Raw genomic sequence first — 23,879 nt, forward strand, 5'->3', positions numbered from 1 at the left:
TGGGGTGTTGAGTTCCACCCATGGTGTAAAACTACTTTTTGGAAATGTAAAGTAGGGGATCCATTTAGTGTTTTGCATGTGTGTGTGTTTCCCTACCTCCAAATTTTGGGTTCCTGTGGCCTCTTGCTTTTTTACTTTTTTTTTTTTTAAAGTGGGGGCAACAGAATCCTAGGCCTTTCTGCTATTGGATGAAAAGCTGCCCTGAAAAGGCCCTCTGAATTTAAGTCTCCAGTCATTGTAGATTGTAAAAAGATGAAGAAAAAGATGGTCTTCTGCTGGTTAAAGATCCGGCCATTAATGCTATGAATCTCATGACCCACACATTGGAACTCTCTACTTAGTATGTTTCTCTCCAGTATTTATTGTTTAAACCAGTATGTCATTACAACAATTATACTATAAATAAAAGAAGACAAAAACCATGTTATCAGGAGTCTCAGTCTCTCTCCCTCCCTCTCCCTGTATTTGTGTTTAAACCGCTAGCATCCACAAAACGATACACATTTTTTCTCCTGGTTTTATAAGAGGGTGGACTATAATCAATAAAAAATCAGGTATAGTAACATCTTAACATCTCACTCTAAAATAAACTTAGCAAATGTTTTCTGCAACCTCTGAACAACCGCAAGCCTGACTGTAACAAATTTGTGTTGGCTAGGCAGCACGCAGCATTGCAAATACTTCTATTAGGCTTCGGAATATAAAGAACAATAAAATAACTAGTGACAGCATTTTTACCCTGCAGGCGCCGGAGGTAAACAGATGCTGTTCTCCCAGTATAGTTTGGTATCTCAGCCGCAAAAATGCCTTGTGAAAAGGACTGTCTCTTAGAAAGTACAAATAGGGGGAGAATAATGAGTTCTGAATTGTCCCTAGATATTTTTGAGAATATGCACATGGGTACGGGCCAAAGCAAAAGCCAACTCCTTTGCACCTTGTGGGATTCAATCTAACACCAACATTTGCTTATTGCGATTATGCCCTGCTGTTCTGCTGATGCACAACTTCAGCTGCTCCCAGCGATTCTTGGGAAGCCAATTTGAAGGAAGTCCTGAATTGGTTGTAATGTTTCAGGTACAGAGCCCTGGCCGCTAGCCGAAAAGGACGCATGGCAAAGCGTCTGCACACGCACGCGGAGTGGTTTGTGCTTGCGATTTAGCGCTTCTGTGCATGTGCGAGCGACAAACCCAGAAGTAACCTGTTCCGGTACTTCCGGGTTTGCTGCGGACTGTTCGCTGGAATGGATGCTAGACAAGGCGGACGTTCGCGGAGGTACTATTGTAGTGATTAGGCCAAAATTTGGATCAGAGACCCGTGGTACAGTGGTACCTCGGGTTAAGTATTTAATTCGTTCCAGAGGTCTGTTCTTAACCTGAAGCACCACTTTAGCTAATGGGGCCTCCTGCTGCTTCCGCTGCACGATTTCTGTTCTCATCCTGAAGCAAAGTTCTTAACCCGAGGTACTATTTCTGAGTTAGCGGAGTCTGTAACCTGAAGCGTATGTAACCCGAAGCGTATGTAACCCACTGTACCACTGTAGTATATAATGCTCCTTAGGAAAATACTAATAAATATTTGTCCAATACAAAATATGTCCATAGTAAACTTAGTTTTTTTAAACTACTGGCTTGTATTCCCGACCTTATAGGGAAACTTCTGACACCTTCACAAACAATATTTTGTAACGCTCATCACATCCTGGCAGATCCCCATTGAACCCATTTCACAGATATGGAACTGAGGCTGCAAAGGTGGTGCAGCCTCACAAGATGCAATGGGCCCTTGTCAGAATCGGAACAGCCTCAGAGCCCTATCTATGTGAGAATTCCTGAGATAATTTGTGAAATGCTTCGTGCCCCCAAATGGTGCCAGATAAATGCCAAGTATTGACAAAAGTTAAGAAATCTGGCAATTTCCAGGCAGAATCTTATAACAGGTCATGCTCTCTGCCTGCCTCATGTTGGGCAGGCAATAAAGAACACGTGAATCTCACCTAGGGAAGCATATCTTATTTTTAAATTACGGAAATCTAGGCAAGTCCAGTCAAAGCAGTCTGAAAATAAAGGGATGCCCTCTAGTGGCTGAATTCTGTAGTTTAATGGTCTTGCATATCTTTCCTGTGAGAGCCGAGCTTAGGAATTCGGCCTTGAACGTTTTAATATACAATACCTCCAGCTTTTTCCCGGTAGTGATGTATGGAAGCGAGAGCTGGACCATAAAGAAGGCTGATCGCCAAATAATTGATGCTTTTGAATTATGGTACTGGAGGAGACTCTTGAGAGTGACATGGACTGCAAGAAGATCAAACCTCTCCATTCTGAAGGAAATCAGCCCTGAGTGCTCCCTGGAAGGACAGATCCTGAAGCTGAGGCTCCAATACTTTGGCCACCTCATGAGAAGAGAAGACTCCCTGGAAAAGACCCTGATGTTGGGAAATATGGAGGGCACAAGGAGAAGGGGACGACAGAGGACGAGATGGTTGGACAGTGTTCTCAAAGCTACCAGCATGAGTTTGACCAAACTGTGGGAGGCAGTGGAAGACAGGAGTGCCTGGCGTGCTCTGGTCCATGGGGTCACGAAGAGCCGGACACGACTAAACGACTAAACAACAACAAACCTCCAGCTTGCCTGACCTAGTGAGTCCCATGGATCTCTGTGTGACTTCTTCCCCAATACACATGCATTTTAATCGGACTGCAAAGCTAGAAGGACGTCATTCTTTTATCATCCTTGTTCCAAGGGCAAACAGAGAACCACTGTATCGGGTGGCTAAGAATTGTGCCCAAGGCAATGCAAGATAGGCAGGTCAGATCATGGAATTGGACCTAGAACTCTGGCACATATAAACCCACTAAAAAGTGAAAGGGGGGTGTGGGGGGATGGGTTTGTGGGAGAGCCCCTGTTTGCATATACTGTGGGGTTTTGTTTTCTAGATAAATCTTATGCTCTTGCAGATACGTAGTTTGTGGGGGTTTTCCTGTTGTATTTTGCTGCTGTGTTTAGTTTGCTAATTTGTGTTTTGATAGATGGACCCCTGTCACTTTTGTTCTTGGTTTTATATGTGTAAGCCACTTTCAGCAACTGCCATGGGGTGGGGGAAAGCAGCATATAAATGTTAATAATAATAACACCGTATTTTCCTGTGTATAAGATGTTTTTTGTGGGGGAAAAATCAAGCAAAATTTTGGGGTTGTATTATACATGGATAGTGAATGTAGAGGGGGGGACAGGCAGGTGATTGGCGGCAGCGAGTGGGCGATCGGCAGCTGTGGCAAGTGGGTAATCAGTGGTGGTGACCTCCCCCCCAGAAGCTCAAAAACTCAAGAAATACTGATTTCTTAATTTTGGGTTCAAAAAAAAATAGGGGTTACCTTATACATTGGGTCATCTTATACACAGAAAAATGTGGTGGTAATAATAATAATAATAATAATAATAATAATAATAATAATAAACAACTCACGCTGTAGACTTACCCTACACAGCTACCTTAAAACTGTACTCTTGTACAGTGGTACCTTGGTTTATGAACTTAATTCGTTCCAGAAGTCAGTTCTTAAACCAAAACTGTTCTTAAACTGAGACCCGATTTCCCTAATAAGGCCTCCCGCTGCCGGTGCCCTTCCACTGTTCGGATTCTGTTCTTAGACCAAGTTAAAGTTCTCAAACTGGAACACTATTTCTGGTTTTGTGGAGTTTGTAAACTGAATCGTTCTTAAACTGAATCGTTCTTAAACCGGACTGTTCTTAAACCGAGGTACCACTGTACACACTTACCTAGGAGTAAGCCCCATCAGATTCTGAGGAGACACGGTCATGCAGTATGTCTTTCATCACTGGCAAAATGAGGGAAGAACATGGTAATGTCATGGTAAGACCTGCTCCTAGCATCTAGGATTGCGATCTCTGCAATTGGGACGGGTGTTAAATGGGGTTAAAGAAGAGTGAGAGTCAATTAGGGAGAGAAATTTTGGTGTGGTGCTTGGAAGAGGAGAAGAGAAGAGGCGGTGAAAAACTGGAGAGGAAGTGGTCTGGCAAAGAAGGAAAAGGAGAGAAGGGAACAAACCAATTAAGAGTAGGCAGCAGAAAGTAAAGTGAGCTCCGACCAGCCGAGAAGACGAGGCAGAAGCTGCTACCCAAACAGCAGCCATTATCAGACATCATAACCTACCTCAGGGGTTCCCAAACTGAGGCCTCAAGCTTCGTTCAGCTGGTCTTTGGATTTGCGACTGAACATGGCAGATGGCACATCCATTGCATTAAATACTCTCATTGATTTTTGATAGCCTTTTGATTGATTGTTTCTTATATATTGCCTGGCACTTATAAAATATATAAGAAATGAAAGAAGCCATCAAAACGCAATTAAAGATCGTGCAGCAGCTAGCATAGCACGTTACAATTGCTACCAGAGGCAGAGAAATCATTAAGTGGTCCACAAAGACCCTCAGCAATTTTCAAGAAGTCCGTGGGAAAAAGAGGTCTGAGAAACCACTGACTTACTTCACATCATTGACCCAATTAGCCAAGCATTTCTCTGAGCCAAGTGACCAATAATTGATTTAGGGTCGGGACATTATTTATTAATAGTTACAGTTGCTCATTTATTGGATGAGTCTAGTTGTTCTCTAATTTTATGAGATGCTTTGATGCCCTTTGACTCTTTAAGTGATTGGTCAAGATCCGTCCTGCCTCTTTCCCGATAGCAAGAGCCTTGAACTGTTTACTTTCCCTTCCCACTTCCTATAAACCCTTCATCTCCATCTGCTAGGGCAGGGGTCAGCAACCTTTTTCAGCCGTGGGCTGGTCCACCGTCCCTCAGACCATGTGGTGGGCCAGACTATATTTTGAAAAAAATAAATGAACGAATTCCTATGCCCCACAAATAACCCAGAGATGCATTTTAAATAAAAGGACACATTCTACTCATGTAAAAACACACCGATTCCCGGACCATCCATGAGCCGGATTGAGAAGGCAATTGAGCCAAATCCAGCCCATGGGCCTTAGGTTGCCTACCCCTGTGCTAGGGTCTCAAGACAAATCTGGGCACCTGAACCACAGAGATATTTGGGCCCCAAATCTGACCCACATCAGGCAGCCTTTTAGACAGGGACACGGTTCAGCTCAGAGACATGCCTCTAGTGCTTTTAGTGCTCTTATCTCCTTCGCATGTGGTCCCTATAATGCAGGCATAGGCAAACTTGGCCCTCCAGATGTTTTGAGACTACAATTCCCATCATCCCTGACCACTGGTCCTGTTAGCTAGGGATGATGGGAGTTGTAGTCCAAAACATCTGGAGGGCCGAGTTTGCCTATGCCTGCTATAATGGATAGGATATCCAGTGTTGGTGGTTATTATTATTCTTTCTTCTTAAAAATAATTTTATTAGGATTTATAAAGAGAAAAACAAAGCTTAATATCAGTTTTTTGTGCAAAATGAAAACATTGATCTAAATACAGTAAGAACATGGAAAAAAGAAAGAAAAAGAAAAGCAGGAAAAATAGAATGGAATATTTCTTTTAAAATATCTATTTCGGAGGGGAGAGGTAGAATGGTAGTCACTATGTGACATTCTGAATGTGTATGCTTATGTCCTTTCCCAGGTCTAAAATTTAAATAATTGAAAATTTTAATATCCCTCTCTGTGGGGTTTTTTTGGTGTTTGTTTTGCGGTGAGCATGTCCAAACTGATTTTTTTTTATCATGACAGCCAAGTACAAGATTTGTCCTAAATCCATAAAAATAAAAAAATCTTTGTTAGAAATATTCAAAATTAAAAGCTTCCTATTAATATGGGGGAGATTCCCCTGCCCATCACAGAATAAAGTCCGCAGCTGGTTCTAGCAGCTGTACCCCAACCAATACTGTTCAAGCGCGAGCCAGGGACACTTAGTACAATTTGTATGTGGAATCATCCACGTCACAACTTTTCGGCTGCTGCTCTGCAGGAATGGCAGATGCAGCCTTCGCTAATCCCTTCCCTCCGAGAGCACAGGACCAAAAGAGAAAATTCATCCCATTTGTTAATCCCGCTGTCCGTCTGCTGGCTTGCTCAGGGGGGACTAGCTCTACAGAGCTCATCTCTGCACATACAAATCCAAGCACGGTGGGTACCCTTTTGCCTTCCTGACCTACCTGCACTTCATCCAAGCGGCAGACGACACCTGCTTGCCCTGGCTGCTCATCCCTATGGGCTGACAAACCCACATCAGATCAAGTCCCTGCCAGGTTTCTAGACGAAGCCACTGGGAGCTCCTCCACCAAAGGGATTACAACCATGTTCTCTGTACACAATTCATTATCAAATTCAGCTGCTGTAAAGTCTTGAATGGCCATGCTTGTGCTTCCATGTACTTCCCCTCCCTGCCATTGCATTTCAATCAAGCCCTACATTTTATCTGAGGCTTGGATTGGCACAGGGACAAAATGAAACTGCCTTGAACTCTTAGTCTTGTTGTAGTTTCCCCGCCTGTATGTTATATGGCTTTATGGGCCTTATATATGTACTGCCAGGGCACTTCCTCTTCTTTAAATGTACAGGGGTATATTCTCCACCTCCGGCCTGCAAGTGAGTGAAGTTCCGTGAGGACAGTCTATCTGGAATGTTTCTTCACTGACGTACGATTTATTTAGGACATTTACGGTGTGTCCTCCCTCCCTTCTATCGTGGAAGAAGAATAATGATAATAAATTTTTATTTATATCCTGCCCTCCCCAGCCGAAGCCGGGCTCAGGGCAGCTAACAACAATAAAATAATACAACATTCTAAAATCATTTCATTATAAAATTAATTCAAATCAAATTGATGGCAACCATTGGGCTAGAGTTCTGTGCAGATTGCCAAAGGAGGGAGTCAGGCTGTGCCTTGGCCAAAGGCTTGGTGGGTCAGTCTCAAGGGCAGCAGTACAGTGGAACCTTGGTTCTCGAACGGCTTAGTTGCAGAACAAATCGGCTGCCGAACGCCGCAAACCCAGAAGTAATTTATCTGGTTTGCGAACGTTTTCCGGAAGCCGAATGTCCGACACGGCTTCTGCTTGAGTGCAGGAAGCTCCTGCAGCCAATTGGAAGCTGTGCTTTGGTTTTTGAACGATTTCAGGAGTTGAACGGACTCCCGGAATGGATTAAGTTTGAGAACCAAGGTTCCACCGTACAAGGTTTCTTTGGCAGTCTCCCTCCAAGCACTTAGCAAGCCCAGAGCAGTTTAGCTTCAGCAAGGTTGCTGCGGCAAGTGCCTTCAGACCACAAAACATCAGGTAATGAGGACATGTCCATCTGAAACCCCTGGGTATTGCAAGGACCGTGTGCTCTTTCAGTCCCAATCAATTTCAATTCCTTCCAAGTGTGAAAAGTCACCAACCACTTGTTCTGTTTCGTAACTGACTAAATTTTAGCCACTAATATAATAAAAAGGTAAAGGAACCCCTGACCATTAGGTCCAGTCGTGACCGACTCTGGGGTTGCGGTGCTCATCTCGCTTTATTGGCCGAGGAAGCCGGCGTACAGCTTCCGGGTCATGTGGCCAGCATGACTAAGCTGCTTCTGGCGAACCAGAGCAGCGTACGGAAACGCCGTTTACCTTCCCGCTGGAGCGGTACCTATTTATCTACTTGCACTTTTATGTGCTTTCGAACTGCTAGGTTGGCAGGACACTAATATAATACTCAGATGCATATGCAGAGCAGGGGGAAAGAAGCTTGCTCCATCCTCAATGTAACAACCTTTTTGATATTTGAAGATGGCTATCATGTTCCCTCTAAGTCTCCTCTTCTGCAGGCTAAACATACCCAACTCCCTCACCTGTTCCTCATAAGGCTTAGCTTCCAGACCCTTGATCATCTTGGTTGCCCTCCTCTGCACACGTTCCAGCTTGTCAACATCCTTCTAAAATTGCGGTGCTCAGAATTGGACACAGTACTCCAGGTGTGAGCTGACCAAGACAGAATAGAGCAGAACTATTACTTTCCTTGATCTGGACACTATACTACTGTTGATTAAGCCTAGAATAGCATTAGGTTTTTTTGCTGCTGCATCACACTATTGACTCATGTTAAACTTGCGGTCTACTAAGACCCCTAGATCCTTTTCACGTGTTCCTCATCTTATATTTGTGCAGCTGGTTCTTCCTGCCTAAGTGTAGAACCTTACATTTGTCCCTGTTGAAATTCATTTTGTTTGGGCCCAGTTCTCGGATCTGTTAAGGTCATCTTGAACCCCAATTTGGTCTTCTGTGGCATTAGCTACTCTTCCCAGTTTTGTGTCACCTGCAAATTTGATGAGCGTTCCCTCAATTCCTTTGTTCAAGTTGTTTATAAAGACGTTGAACAACAATGGGCCCTAGACAGAACCCTGTGGCACGCCACTTGTCACTTTTTCTCAAAATGACAAGGAACCATTAATGAGTACTCTTTGGGTTCGGTCAGTCAACCAGCTACAAATCCACCTTAGAAGTACCTCATCCAGTCCACATTTCCCAACTTCTCTGCAACAATATCATGGGGGACTTTGTCAACAGCTTTACTAAACTCAAGATACACTGCATCCACAGCATTCCCCTGATCCACCAAGTTTGTAACTTTGTCCAAAAAAAAAGAGAGAAATGGTTAATGGTTTTTTAAAAAAGGTATATTCCGTCTTTCCCCTCCACAAAGGAGTTGCCCAAAACAGATTGTTGGCTAAGAAGAAAACCCAAAGCAGCTTACAAAAATAATAACAAACACAACAACAACTGCAATCCAACCATTAAAACACAAACTACTGAACTAAAAATAATTGTTACTTTCAGCATCTTTCCCTTTAGCTCAGGTGTGGAGAACCTTTGCCTCTCCAGAAGTTGCTGAGCTACAACTCCCATCACTCCTGGTCATTTACTATGCTTGCTGGGACTGATGGAAGTTTTAGTTGCACACATCTACTTTGGATCTTCCCGCAGCTAAATCTGTCTGTCTCCTTCAATCTGTCTTTCTGGGCAGGCAGCAGTGTCTATAGGCCTAGTCAAACAAGTATTCCACCCTCCTCTCAGGGGATCAATAACAGGCTGCTATCTAATTCTCCTAAAGCATTATGGCAGGGGAGCTGAACCATATGCCACTGGTGGGAAGGTGCAACCACAAATGTGAATTTTAAGATGAGCAAGTTGTTTCTACACTGTTTCTTCCATTTAAGGAAACAAGGATGTAGTCAAACCAGGCAAAAACACTTGGGCCAGTGAGGGATGTGGTCTGGGGAGAGGGTATGTGGCCTGAGGAGTGTCCCAGAGGCCAGACGAAAAAGGCCTGGAGGGTTGCATTTGGCCTGAGGTTCCTTATCCTTGCATTATGGGAACCAAGCAGATCCAAAAGTTTCCAGGGATGAACCATATGAACTGGCTATGTGTCCTGGGGGGGGGGGGAGCCGTGAGTCCACAAACCCCTTAAATCAGGCAGTTAGTAGGCGATGACAATGGCTTACTAGCCATGCCACCAGCCACACAAGATCACCAGAATCCTGCCCTTTGCAGAGAGGCAAATCCAACGTGTTTCCTTTAAACGATGTGTTGGGCCCCAAACTATCTGGGACGACCCTAAGGTTGACCTGGAAACGATGAAGTCCGGAGCAAAACCAGAGGCAGGATCTGCCCAGATGGCTGAGGTCCTCTAACAACACAAAGGTGGGAGTTTTGGGGAATCCACTGAGCCAGAATGGCACACAGATAGCATCCCCAGCTGGCCTGTCCACAGAAACACACCACACAAGCCAGCCACTGTTGACACCCATTATCAATATTCTGCCTATTCTCTTTATCAGGCAGTTCCAAAAGAGAATGCCGTTTCTGTATTTTGAGAGGCGGGGTCTTTTTGTAGGAGGGCTCTTATTAACGCAAAAAAGATGGCGTGAATAGGGAATTTGTGGCTGTACCTTTTTAGTTGAGAGTCTTGGGATATGAAATATCCTAAAGAGCGCCCTAAAAACATCTCGTGACATTGACATAAAACGCAGACAAATGCTCAAATGGTTCAGGATAGCAAGTGAAAGGAAGCTCACTACATTTTGGGGGGCTTGAATAAAATATTGGGGGGCCCAGGTAAGCTCCATCTCGTTAAATAATCGATCACATGACACTTGCCATTTGAATGACAATGCCCATCAACTTGGGGGGGGCCTGTCCCCCTCAAATATTTTATTGCTCCTATGTTAGGGGCGATCCAGTTAACATCGAAAGCATCCCGCCTGCGCTAGCCTGCTACTTCACACCGGGAGAGTAAGCCCAGACAAACTCACCTGCTTTCAACAGCGGCAGCGACGAAAAACCCGAAATGGAAACTATATACAGTACATATATATTTAGATAGGGAACACTTTCCAAATACGAATCCAAGGGATTATATAACCAGCTGCGCCAGTTTGTCGCATCTGTGCGACCGTGCAGGGAGAAAAACGGGCAGGAAGGAATGCAAAGCGCTGCACGGGTTAGGGAGGTCGGGGAAGAAAATAAAAATTGCTTTCCTCCCGGAACAGGGAACGCGGGACGCGAGATGTTCCAGGTCAACCTGACACTTCGAATCAGCTTCACAGCCCAGGGAAGACCTTGCGGGGCAACCGGGGGTCAAAGCTGAGAAGGTGTGTATTAACCGATTCTGGTGGGTCATTTTGCAAGATTCCCAACAGGTCCGCTGGAATCGTGTTTCGGGGATCCGGGCGCGGGGTGGCGGTGGGGGAAAAGAGAGATCGGGGAGCTCGGTGCCGCTGGGGGGCGCAGCGGGACCTCACTTGAGCAAAGGTTACAGCGCGAGTCCTGGAGGCATGTGCCCGGGCGCGGGAGCGAGCGCCCCCTTCAGAGACCCACAAGAACCCTCCACCGCTCGCGCGCCCCGCTGAGAAAAGTGCTGTGCTGCCTTTTTTATTATTTCATTTTAAGGTATTTATTTTTATTATTTGCTTCCCGGTCACCCCCATGCCGTGCAACGAGCGGAATCGCGGCTTCCTCTCCCCTTGCAAGGATTGCACCTGTCCCGCGATCCCTTGCACCCTCGCGGAGGGTGGGGAAGGAAGAGCCCTCTGAACCCGTCCCACGTGCTTTTCGCAGCCACCCGGCCCGGGCACGGGAGGGTTAAAGCCGGCGAAGTGATCCGCAGCCGAGCGTGCGCTGAGGCTCCGTACGGGCGCATCTCTCACTTCCCCAAAAGCCATTGCTGCGTGCCCTTCCGCCATCGGGTTCCTAACACAAAATAAGTGCCCGCTCCCTCCTTTTCTCTCTCTTTCCCTTCCTCCCCTCTTCCGTCCCCCCCGCCGTCTCGAAGCAAAGGCGAAGGGGGGGGGCTTCAGACCGGATCTCGCCCAGGATCCCCTCTGCCTTTTCCGAGGGGGAGAAGAGGCGTCCGGAGAGAAGGAAGGGGGACAAGTCCCTGACTCCGGGATCCCACCCTCCCCTCGCGCAGAAAGAGGCGGAGGGAGGGGGAGGTTAAGCAAACCCGGAGCTGGCCCAGCAGGACCTACTTTCCTCTCTGAAAATGGCTGCCTCGGTGAACACTTTCTGTTCCATTCCTTGAAGCCCTTCGTTGTGGGTGGGTGCGGGGGGGCGGAAGCCGAGCGGGGGGGTTAGAGACCAGCCAGCGATGCTGCTTCGGAACCCCCTCCTCCTCTGAAGCTGAGGATTAGGGTGCAAGCGGGGGGGGGGGAGAAGTTTAGCGGGGGGGAAGAAAAGAAAGGAAGAGGAGAGAGCGAAACAGGAAAAGAAAGAGAGGAGGCCTGGAACAGAAGGTAGGGAGGAGGCTAACAGCGGGAGGGTTGAGGTGGTGGTGGTGGGGGGAGAGAGACGAGAAGACCCCTCCCCAGCCGAAACAAGGGTGTGTTGGTTGCAAGCCACCCTTCCGAGGGAGGCTGCGGCCGGGCGTGTTTAAGCTCTGTTCCGTGTAGCAAATAATAAGAAACGAGGATGGTGAGCTGAGGCTCCGGGTTAGTTTTAGTTGCGTGTGTCTTGCCGGGAAAGAGAATCTGCGCGGCGGGGGAGAGGCGAGGAAAAGTATGAACGTTCCATCGGGAGGGAAACTCTGAACGTTCTATTTCAGCCCCCCCCTCCTCCATTCGCTCTCTTTCTCCCTCCCCCCACCCCCCGGGAGCCCTCAACGTTCCATCCGGCCTAGAAGTGAGTGTTCGAAACGTTCTGTTCGGGGCGCCTCCTGCTAAGAGCAAGGGGGTAAGCGGGAGGGTGCAAGGGGCGGGCAGGCGGTGGGGGGGACGGGGGACCCCGAGAGAGAATCCCGGAGGCAGAAGTGAGCGAGGGGACGCGCCGGCAGAAAGGCCTTCTCCGTCGGATGCGGCTGCTTGAAGATCAAAGGCAAAACCGGAGCTCCCTTTGTGTGTCGTCCTAGGGATCTTGCTGCTTCGCTCTTCCCTTTGGGCTGATTTTGGAACCCTGAACTGCCGTGGTGTAAGGAAGCAAAGCTCACCCGTCCCCTACTCTCCGAAGGGGGCTGGGCGGTCTCTTTTTTCCTGAGTGGAGAGAGCCTCGGATATTGGAACTAGCATCCTTCCCAAACCTTTTTGTTTTGTTTTGTTTTGCTTGTTTTATCCCCCCTTCGCTCTCCGGGTGGCTGTAAATAAAAGTCCAGCAGAAATATATATCTATATATAGTTTTTTTTGTTTTGTTTTTTTAAAGGAAGGGAACAAATGCAAACCCTTCCTTTTCCTCCCTTCGTGATTTTTTGGATAATGATTTCTGCTATATCTTGCCGATGGATTTTGCCGGGTGAGGATTTCTGGATCGCCTTGTAGAAGAGAGGTAGGTGAGGACTCCCCATTTTCCTAGACCTAGAAAAAGGCAAGCGAAAGACAAGCTCTAATCTCCTGGCCTTTTTTGAATGTCAAATGTACTGAGGGTGCATTTATGTCGGAATTTTATGTGGCATTCTGGTGCATGAGAAATTCTGTTGTGTAAAAGCAGTTGGGGAAGGGAAGGTGGTGGAGGGCCGCTGGTAGCAAGCCTACTGAATATATTCCCCCCACCCAAGAGCCTAGGCCTCCGTGTTTCTTTCGCCTTTATAAATTAGCAATTGGGAAGGGGGAAATGGTTTTCACATCCTTCCTGTTGGGAAGAACAGAGCTGCCTTAATTTTGGGTCAAAGGAGGACGTATTCGTTTCTTTCCCTTGCCCTAAGAAACACAAGTATCTATTGGTATGTTTTGCACAATGATGGAATCCGCAGGGAACTGTATTTGTTTGGGACCAAATCTGACTTCTCTTCTTGTATCGTGCTAAAGGGGGATGGAGGGGGGGAAGTGTTTGTTAACAACTCATTAGAGCTTTGTCGTTATTACCCCCCTCCCTTTGCCAGCTTTCCTTCCCAAGCGTCCCCCATCTCCCCCCCCACTTACATTCAGTTTCACTTGGGATTAAAAGGCAGCTTTAATTTGGTAGATTGCAAGGAGAGACAACGTCACATTACAAATAGGTGTTTCTCTCGACAGGACTGTTGCATTGTGAGGTTTCTCGAAAATGGAGGGCTCTCTAAGGCCCCAGTCTGATTGCAAATGTTCCTTACACCAACACCCCCCTTTTAAAATGTAGGGGGCTTCTTTCTTTTGAATTAGGTTAGGATACTGCATTCTCCCTCCTAGAAACATACAAAGTGGCAAGGCCTACTTTGCCCAGAACGCAGCCTGCATGGGATTATGGAGGAGTCCAGAGGGATTTGCTGAGAGATTGGGGGGGGGGGATGTTGAAGAGGAGAATTGTGTTGGCATATTCTCTCTCTCCCTGCCAGTGTTCTTCTAGGTCTAGGTGATAGCATGCTTGGAGACAAAGCTGGGATCGGGGGTGGGGGTGGGGTGGGCAGGGGTGGTGCTGGCAATGGCATCGCAAAACAACTCCTTTTTTAAGATGCTGAGATCCATATATGCAGTTGGCTGCTGTTGAGGAGCAATTGCAGAGGTGATCAGAATTTCCTGTTCTGTTATAAGGGGGCCTGGGGAGGGTGGCAGAGTCTGGCCGGTGAGTTTTGTCCCTCAGTGAAATACAGACACCTTCCTTCACCCTCTGGCTGTCAGAGAGGGGACTTTGTGGGCCACACCTGTTGCACACACTCTAAACCAGTTGCCTCTCCGAAGAAGAGCAGAACTTCTCGCTTTCTTGACAGTGGGGAGAGAGAAAGAGAGCAGCTGAATGGCAACTGGCTTTGCGGAGGGCAGTGATACATGTGTGGCCCCTTTCATGCACAGGTGGGCAACTTCAGGCCCTTCAGAGGCTGTTCAGACTGCGTCTCCCATAGCCACTCCTGACCATGGGCCATGCTGGCTGGCGCTGATGGGTTTGGGGAGTCCAGCAACATCTGGAGGGATGCCTCTCCCCCGCTCTGGTTTAATAAGACATTCCACATCAAAGGGCAAAGCTCACCTGCAGTGTGCTGCGTGATCCAGATGGTGATTTAAAATCCTGTTATTTACATTATTTAGTTACATAAATATATATATTTTCAGCGAAGACAGTGCTCCTACCAGGGATTGCTGGATCTTAGATCTTGCTGCACATATCTTGTTGCAGCAAACTCTGCAAAGGGTGTGTTTTTGCAGCTGTGGGAGATTTGCAGTTGTCACTGATATTTGGCTACCCAAATAATTACAGTACTTTCTTATTGTGTGAGGTTGCCTCAAATGGTGATAATAGAACCAGAACTTCTTGCAAGGGGAAGGACTTCTGTGTTTGCATCAGTCGCACTTGGGACTTCCGAAATGAATTCCTCACACGCTTTAACCCTTATTGCTTAAGAAGCTCTTTATATCATTTGATTTCCTTGTGTAACTGCTGAGTTGTAATGATAATTGCAAGAAGAGATAAGAGATGGATTTGACCCTATTGCCTCACTGTCAGCCACCAGCTTTCATTGAGGATCAAAAACAGCCGTAACCAAAGTGTCCAGTAAGACTCCTTGCCCTAAAACAGAAATATTTTTGAATTTCTCAAGAAAACCAGGAACTCCTACCTTATTTTTGTGACTACAGGCCTTGCCTCAATCCAGACCTGTTAAAGCTGTATGTATGCGTGTAAACTAAAATCTAGGGTCCCCAAGGTCAGCTGTTGACGCAGAAGGTTTGAGCTGAAGCCTAAAGATCTTGTTGGTAGATGGTCACTGTTCTGTTAACCAGGCAAGAACTGATGAGCAGGCTCCTAGTATCTCGACTTTACTGGGCCAATCCAGATGTTTCAGATTGCCTGGCAGTAGCAGGGCCTTGTGTTACTCTCCATTCCCACCTGTGCCTGTTGAGAGCTCCAAAGGCTAAGCGTTTGCAGATCTAGGTGGCTTGCTATGCCAGGTCTTACTTTCTGGTTCAAGCCCTGGGATCCCTGATTCATAGATCCCACCATGAGGGTTTTGTCTTTGTTCCAGGCCTCATCTGCTGGGTCTTTCAAACTTGGCCACTGCAAACACCTGTTGCCCCATTATAGAATTTTGCACAGATTACACCAACCGTATATCCTCCCCCCCTTTAATGGGTTTTTAATTTATTTTGCTTTCCCCATTTTGTAAGTTTTGGCGGTGAGCGAGGGTGGTTTGCTTCTTCATCTTAATTTATTTCCGTGAGCCTATGGAATGGATTGCCCTTTTCATTTTATTTATTTAATTTTTTCACAGATGAGGCAGAGGTAGATTTGACAAGGGACAAGAGCTGTTTGGCAAGGCTAAATAGGAAATTTGAATCGACACCCAGTGCTTTGTCCAGTGATGTGTTTTGCCTTTTTTTGGTCGCAAAAGTGTACCATAGAGAGGGCTAGAGAGAACAAATGGATTTGGCTTGAGATTTGAGGAGATTCTAAATTCTGTTTTAGCACTTATTTTTCAGTGTGGCTAAATGGATTTGAGGGGAAGTTTTGGCCCCTCCAGTCAAAGTCCTAGCTTACATGGCCAGGGGTTGGGGATGATGCGAGTTACAGTTCAACAATTACTGGAAGGCCACAGGTTCCACACCAATGGGCTATGTCAGTGCTAAAACCAGCTAATAGTTGTGGCTTCTCATCTGTCCCTTTCCTATGGGGAGATGTGAAGGCAGGGGATTTCAGTTTTGTGTTGAAGATCTTGTCACCACAGTGTCACAGTTTCTAGTTTTCTGTAGTGATGGGGGCGAGGGGGGGAGCTGTGAGGTTTATACTAGCTGAAGTATGGAGCGTAGACGTGTTGATGTCTAACTTTATTTGTAAAATGCCACAAATAAATAAATAAGCCAGGCTCCAATTGGCTTCTTAAACAAGGGTTACAGTTGCCAGAATGGAATACTGAGTTGCCATTTTTTGACCCCAATGGCTCGAACGTCGTATTTTTTAATAATGACTTTTTGGTTCCTGAAATTTTCTGATTGTGCAGATGAAATATAATGGACAGAATTCTACAGGGTGTGCTGCTAGTGTGTGAAAACGGTCAAGATCCAAGGACTCCCCCAGGCACGCACCTCCGGGTGAGGGAGACCTTCCTGGTGCCCAGGCATCTTTGCTTGGTCGCAAGTGGCCGATAAAGCAATTTAAATTTTTAAAAATGTATTTGCGTGGAGGCAAAAGCATAAGGCTTGGCACCTCAAGTGATGCTCGGACAAAAGAGAGTTCCTTAAGTGGGGTGCCACCACTGTAGAGGCCATTTCTCTGATTACCACTCACCTCAAGAGGTTAGCTGTCCAGAGAAAAGCCTTTGGAGACAAATCTTGGGCAAGTTTTGTGTGGGAGTTGGCATTGTGTGTGAGCACTTTAAAAAACAACAATGTTTGCTCGTGATCTAACTCTAGATTTGATGCCCTAATCTGAACATCAAGGATCAGGAGTTGCACAGTCTTTGGTCTTCTTTAAACCACCCGGCTGGATTTCCAGACCAGTTTTTGTAGGGGAGTCTTTTGAGAAGCAGCAGGAGTATAATGCAGGAGGTTTTTGAACCTTTTTGAGTCCCTTGACCAACTACATTCTTTCTGTGGTACCCCTGTGGGGCTCAGGAGCCCCAGTCACCCCTTGCTTGCGGAGCCAGCAGCCCCTCACCCATTTTTGAACACCCTCCCATGTGGAGTGTTCCCTCAGCCTCCTCTCCTCTCTCCTGGCCAGCCCCAGAGGAACCATTCGCCTGCGGTGCTTGTAGCCAGGGCTGCTGCTGCAAAAAACAGCTGTGTAGGCCTTTGGGAGGCAGAGATACAAGAGGGCATCAGAGGAGGGAGAGAAGGAAAGAGGGACAGAGGCCAGTGTTGCCTGTGACACCCCTGACCATCATTCAAGGCACCCCAGGGTTACAGCACACTGGTTGAAAACCCCTGGTGTAATGTAAAGCAAGTGCATGGTTGAGTCTTGTGGGCTGTAGTTTGTGTATAGACTTGCAGTGCAGGGGACTCTCAGCATAGAGATTTCTGAGTACAGTGGTACCTCGGATTACATATGCTTCAGGTTACAGACGCTTCAGGTTACAGACTCCGCTAACCCAGAAATAGTACCTCGGGTTAAGAACTTTGCTTCAGGATGAGAACAGAAATTGTGCTCCGGCGGCGTGGCAGCAGGAGGAGGCCCCATTAGCTAAAGTGATGCTTCAGGTTAAGAACAGTTTCAGGTTAAGAACGTACCTCCGGAACGAATTAAATACTTAACCCGAGGTACCACTGTACCAGAACTGAACAGAGCTCAACAGTCCTTCCACGCAAAGTTCCATTTTTGCTTATCCCAAGCTTTCTTAATTTCATTGGTCTAATATAGGTGTGTGTGTGGTCATATTTTTTTTTTGCAATAGTTAAAAAACTGGGAGTTGGAAATCGTTGGCGATCTATTGCATGTCATTCTGTAGCTATTGCATGTCATCAATCTTACTGTTTGCCATTCCTGACACAAAGGCGTATGTGGCTGAGGCAGAGGTTTCTTCTTTTCCTTGTAGGCCTGAAAGACGTGACTTGCTTTTTTGCACTGTAATTTTTATTATCCTCCAGTCATAGATATGAATCCTAGATGCCCTTTGACATGGTGGCTCTGAGAACCATCACTGTGCCATACCCAATATCCCCATTTTTCTTCAAAGTCAATAAAAACTCCTGTCCTATTGTGAGGCTATATGAAAATACTTAATACTCTGTGCCACTGAAAGGGACATACATAAGTCCATTAAAAGATACATTTTCAGTCACATGCAGCGTTCAAAATTTGCCAGGCGTCTTTTGCACCTGGCTATCGGTGGCACTGTGGGTTAAACCACAGAGCCTAGGACTTGCCGATCAGAAGGTCGGCGGTTTGAATCCCCGCGACGGGGTGAGCTCCCATTGCTCGGTCCCTGCTCCTGCCAACCTAGCAGTTCGAAAGCACGTCAAAGTGCAAGTAGATAAATAGGTACCGCTCCAGCGGGAAGGTAAACGGCGTTTCCGTGCGCTGCTCTGGTTCGCCAGAAGCGGCTTAGTCATGCTGGCCACATGACCCGGAAGCTGTACGCTGGCTCCCTTGGCCAATAAAGTGAGATGAGCACCGCAACCCCAGAGTCGGTCACGACCGGACCTAATGGTCAGGGGTCCCTTTACCTTTACTATCGGCCACATGTGACCAAGAAGATGCCCAGGTGCCAGGATGCCATCGAACGCCTCTACCATCTGGAGGTGCATGTCTGGGGATCCTTGGATCTTGACTGTTTTCACACACTAGCAGTACATTCTGTAGAATTCTATTCATTATATTGTATCTGCACAATCGGAATGAATTTCAGGAACCAAAAAGTTCTATTGAAAAATATGACTTTTGAACCATCTGGCCCCAAAATGGCAACTAGGTAAGGCATCCCGTTTTAGCGACTGTAACCCTTGTTTAAGGAGCCATTTGGCACCTAGCTTATATATCTGAGTTTCTAACACTGGTCGTGTGTTAAGGTCAACCCAACATCTACGGTATGAAACAGATAAGGTGTTAAACATTGCAAATTGGCAAACTGCGTGCTTGAACAAACCCTGTTTTAATCCTTAAAGCAAGTTGTGATCTATAAAGGCCGCTTCACATGTTGCATAAATGGTTTTCGTGTAGTCGGTCCACAACATACGTAGTTATGTTGTCACAGAAGATTGCTGAAACTCTTTGATCAGCGCCTTGATAATGCAATCCTGTGTGCTTCTGCTTGCAGGTATTTCTCATTGCATTCAATGGGCCTTGCTTCCAGTTTACAGTTGCAGCCTGAGTGCATTTGCTACTGTGTTGGCAAAGGTTGGCACTGCAGAAAGAACCAAGGCATATATAGATAGTTTTATTTGTATGCTCAAATGTTTAAATGTATGTTCAAACCATTGCTCAAGGTGGCTTGCGGCATGAGAATAAAAATCACCTAATTACAAATGTAACAAAATTATTAAAAATCAATAAATAAAACATGAAAAGTACATAGCCAAATTAAACAATTTCCACATAAATCATAATAAGATCTAAAATAAAGATACAAAGATTAGTATCAATTACAGCAGCAACAACACCCCAGCCTAAGAGTCTGTTCCGCAACCTCAGATTTTGTAGCTGGAGTCAGTCCGGGCCCCGGCTTCCCAGGCCAGGTGGGGAAAGGCCTGCAAGGCGGGGAGCAGGTCTTCCAGGACTCGCAGCCAAGATAAGTTTACTTGTTACTAGCAGCGTTGAAGCTGTTGGTCAGCTAGATTAATTTATTTAAGAGTTTCGGATCGGTCAAAAAGTTACCCCTAATTAATCATCCATCAGATTATTAGAAATGGTTTAATTATTTTTAATGCAAGGACTTCACCAAAATGTAAGGAGGGAACGCTTCCTCTTTCAAAAATGGTTTGTGATGTGGTACGTCAACATGTTTGCGTCATCCATAAAATGATGGAAAAATTATTTTTTTCCCCCAGGACGAGTTTATATTTATTCAAGGATACGAAGGTGTGTTTTATTAAGAAGCATCTATTTCAATCAGCTAAAGACTTCTTTAACTGTGTGGTGGCCTTCCTAGAAACTATTTTAGGCTATGGGTCAAACAGACCTGGAGGTTTTGTGCAAAAGACAGCTGCTGAATTGCAGTTTACAGTCTAAGAAGTGAGGCAGGTCCAGGCGGGGGGGGGGGGGCAAAACAGGCATTTTTTCTCTTTTTTCCCCTTCCACTAAACTTGGCAAGGGGAAGGCTGCATCTTTGGGGCTGGGTTCTCAGGAGGGGCAGGCTTTGTGCATCCTTCTTCTCTTCCCTGGGCTTTGGGGAAGTTTTCCTCCGTGTCATTCCCACATGGGTAAGAGTTAAGCTTCCCCCTTTGGAAAATGTCGCTGTCTGCCTTCTTTAATGGAAGATCTAAACCTGGATTTTGGGAACAAGGCTTAAGTAATTTTGAAAAGCATCATCCTATATAATCCCCCTCCCCAAGGTTGCCTTACACCCGATCTGACCATTTCCCCATCTAACCCAGCAGTGCATACTCTGACTGACAGCAGCACTTCAAGATCTCAGGCACGTGGTCCTTCGCAGTGAATGCTCTCTTTATCTTTTCAGCAAGGGATGCCCAAGGATTGACTCTGGGCAATGCAAGTCCTCTATCATTGAGTCATGATCCCTCCTCTGTTTGTTAGCAAAACACCCTGCTAGAAATTTCGTTGCTAAATTCTGCGCCAACAATGGCCTTTGGAAGTCAGACTGTGCGCACAGGCCACATTCACACCATCTATTTAAAGTGCTGTGGTATCACCTTATAAACAGTCGCTGCTTCCCCCAAAGAATTCTGGGAGCTGTAGTTTGTTAAGGGTGCTGAGAGTTGTTGGCAGACCCCCGTTTCCCATCAAAAAGAGTTCCCATAGTTCCTTGGGAGAAGGGGATTGATGGTTAAACCAGCCTGGGAATTGTAGCTCTAGGAGGAGAATAGGGGGTCTCCTAACAACTCTGACCTCCTAACAACAACAACCTTTAACAAACTACAGCTCCTAGAATTCTTTGGGGAAGAACTGCAATGATAAAGATGAGTGTGTTACCGAAGATGTTGTTTTTGTTTCAGACAATTCCGATAATCAAAGGGGCGGCAATATTTAAAGAGTGGCAAAGAGTAATTTCAAGGTATATCTGGCAGGGTAAGAAGCCGAGAATAAAATTCAAGTTATTGACTGATGCGAAAGATAGAGGAGGCTTCGCCCTGCCAGACCTGAAATTATATTATGAACATTTAAAGTGGTATCATAGCACTTTAAATGTGTAGTGCTAATGTGCTCATTGTTTTCTGGTGGTTTTAAGAGATGCTTTGATTCAGGCAATGAATGTATGGTGTAGGGCAGTCTATTATTATTATTATTATTATTATTATTATTTATTTATTATTATTAATATACCACCCTATACCCAGAGGTTTCAGGGCGGTTCACAGAAAAGATCAACATAAAAACCACAATATATATAATCAAAATAAAAACAACAACCCGATAACAGCCCCCCACTACTGTTGTCGGGTGATCGCTCCCTGCACCCTTGTGGTGTAAGCTCTCTCTAAGTGTTTTGGATGTGCTCTGCTGTTCTTGGAGATGTTAGTAGACAAGATGGTGATTCAGGTAGGTAGAGCTTTGAATTTTATAGGCTGAATTCGGTATCTTATATTCTGCCCCAAAGAATATAGTAAGGATATATAGATATAGCAAGGATGAGGAGTCTGTTGCATTCCAGGTATTGTTGGACTACAAATCCCATCATCTCAGCCATACTTGGCTGATGGGAGATGGACTGCAGCATCTAGAAAACCACACAAGTCCTCCCTTTCTGAGCTATAGAGAGACACTGCACTGATTTTTAAATACAGCCGTACCTTGGTTCTTGAACATAATGCATTCCGGGAGTCCGCTCGACTGCTGGAACCATTCTAAAACCAAGGTGTGGCTACCGATTGGCTGCAGGAGCATCCCGCAGCCAATCGGAAACTGCGGAAGTTGCACCGGATTTTCAGTTTCTGAAAACCATTCGAAAACCGGAAACTTCACTTCTGTGTTTTGATCGTTCAGGAGCCGATTTGTTTGGGAGTCCAGGCGTTTGAGATCCAAGGTACTACCGTAAAGGAATCAAAGGTATACGTATTACGTTGAGGCTGAAGTCCTCACACATTACCTGGGAGGAAGCTCCCTGGACACAGTGGGAGTTGCTTCCAAATCAACCTGTATGGGATTGTGCTGTGCGTAGCTCAGCCTTGAGAGAGGGAAGAAAACTTGAATTCAAGAAGACTTTTTGATGTTTTATGGAACCTTTGATTCCGGAACAGAACCCGGTCCTGGTTCCCGTTAACTTCCTCTGCTCCAACTTACCGTGTCCTTGAACGGGTTGTGATCCCAAAGAGAATCCGGTTTTCTGCCATCCGATGGAAGGACGGACATTGCTAGCGGAGGAGTTTCTGGGCAGAAGTGAGCAATAGTCTTTCGTTCTTCAGGCAAAGCAATGAGATGTCCTAGCAGCAGGGATGCCATATTTTGAAGAGCGAAAAAAAGAGGATGTTGCGATGACTCTCATTTTAAATCCCCCTACTATATGTAGGCTGTAGAAGCTGTGATATATTGCTGAGGGTGGGGGGCAAGAGAAGAGGAAAGCAAGTCTTCAACCACCAGTTATGTCTATGTCTCATCCAGGAAGTATAGCCAGAAGCATTTTATCAAATTAAAAAAACCCACCCAGACAGAAATTTTACCCCTGAAAAAGAGGATGTGTCCTGGGAAAAGAGGACACATGACAAGCCTGGTTTGCTGAAATTTAGGATCTCCCTTTTCTGTTATACCGTTAAACACCAAAGAGAATGTGAATGAGTCAATAAAGGCAGTGATCTTCATTCCTTTCCGACCTGGGATCCACCATTAACCCCAGGCGCCAATATTCACAATACAGTGGTACCTCGGGTTACATACTTAATTCGTTCTGGAGGTCCGTTCTTAACCTGAAGCACCACTTTAGCTAATAGGGCCTCCTGCTGCCGCTGCACCGCCGGAGCACGATTTCTGTTCTCATCCTGAAGCAAAGTTCTTAACCCAAGGTACTATTTCTGGGTTAGCGGAGTCTGTAACCTGAAGCATATGTAACCTGAGGTACCACTGTATGTTTAACCATGTGCCAGTGTTTTGCCCCATGTGTCTATCTTTAGGTCTCGTTCTCCCCCCCCCCCCATTTTCTCTTGAATTTGAAAAAGCAAAAGGCGTTATTGGCGTGGCCCACTTTTGTGTGGAGTGTTCCTCAGATTGTGGGTCATAACCACCAGCTGAAGTCCAATGGCTTGGCTCCTGTACACAAGGGGGATATCCTTTGGTTATAAAAGAATGTTGCATTCCCTAACCTGGTTCCCTCTTTGGGTCTCAGAGGTTGACTGGTGCGTGGGGCAGTTCTGGGCACCTGTCCTTCTGCCTGCTGAGCATACCAGGAGGGGCAGGTGAGTTTGCCTCCCGACACGCCACTGATGTGAGCCCAGCTGCACGATGCCACAGATTCCAACTTTCTCCAGCCCCAGCGATGAGGAGTTTTAGTGCAACATCTCTGGGGTTGGGTCCAAATTGGGGAAGTCTAGGAAAATGCAAGCACCTGCACACCCGCTTGCTCGTTTGCTAGGGCTCAGAAGTCTCACAATGCAAGTGAGACTATCTTGTACGAATTCCCAAGGTGAGACTGAGAAACCCACCTTGACAGGGAAGGCAACATATTCTAGATTGATGGAGGGCAGCTCTTGAGCTTGAGGTGGGGTGGGGGAAAAGATGGATGCCTTGTTAAAGGGTTAAAAGACTTCTCTCCAGGGAAGGGGACTTCCATTTGCAGGAGACAGAGGTTCCGCAGACGCTATGGCAACAGGTTCCAGCCACCAGGGAGCAGACATCTTCCGAAGGGGAGGCCAGAAAGTGAGGAGCGCTGTCAGTTGGGGCAGAAAGTTGGAAGTGGTGCAATTTGGTCAGGAGAAAGAGGAGACACAGTCTGGCCTCCTC

At 46.2% G+C, this 23,879-nt stretch overlaps 1 protein-coding gene and 2 long non-coding RNA genes across 16 annotated transcripts in view; 1 reads left to right on the forward strand and 2 right to left on the reverse strand.

Moving 5' to 3' along the window:
• The window catches only part of LOC308471195, a 180,764-nt gene extending 156,969 nt beyond the window's left edge, over positions 1 to 23,795 (reverse strand). The window contains exons 1-2 of the long non-coding RNA XR_013982776.1: positions 23,356 to 23,795; positions 22,895 to 23,310 (exon numbers count right to left, since the gene is read on the reverse strand). This is a non-coding gene — a long non-coding RNA (uncharacterized lncRNA). The remainder of the gene's footprint in view (positions 1 to 22,894; positions 23,311 to 23,355) is intronic.
• KMT2D (lysine methyltransferase 2D) overlaps positions 10,168 to 23,879 on the forward strand; it is a 112,093-nt gene continuing 98,381 nt past the window's right edge. For 5 of the 14 annotated variants that reach the window (XM_080994291.1, XM_080994294.1, XM_080994296.1 and 2 more), the window contains exon 1: positions 11,555 to 12,764. The gene's annotated coding sequence lies outside the window, so the exon portion shown is untranslated. The other 9 variants (XM_080994300.1, XM_080994304.1, XM_080994301.1 and 6 more) reach the window with 6 other exon arrangements.
• Positions 18,910 to 22,888, reverse strand: LOC308471205. The gene is made up of 2 exons (XR_013982789.1): positions 22,230 to 22,888; positions 18,910 to 19,176 (listed from the first exon to the last, which is right to left on the reverse strand). It is a non-coding gene; the product is annotated as an uncharacterized lncRNA (long non-coding RNA).

The sequence above is a fragment of the Podarcis pityusensis genome (genome assembly GCF_964106645.2).
Source record: "Podarcis pityusensis genome assembly, chromosome: 2".
NCBI classification, from domain to species: domain Eukaryota; kingdom Metazoa; phylum Chordata; class Lepidosauria; order Squamata; family Lacertidae; genus Podarcis; species Podarcis pityusensis.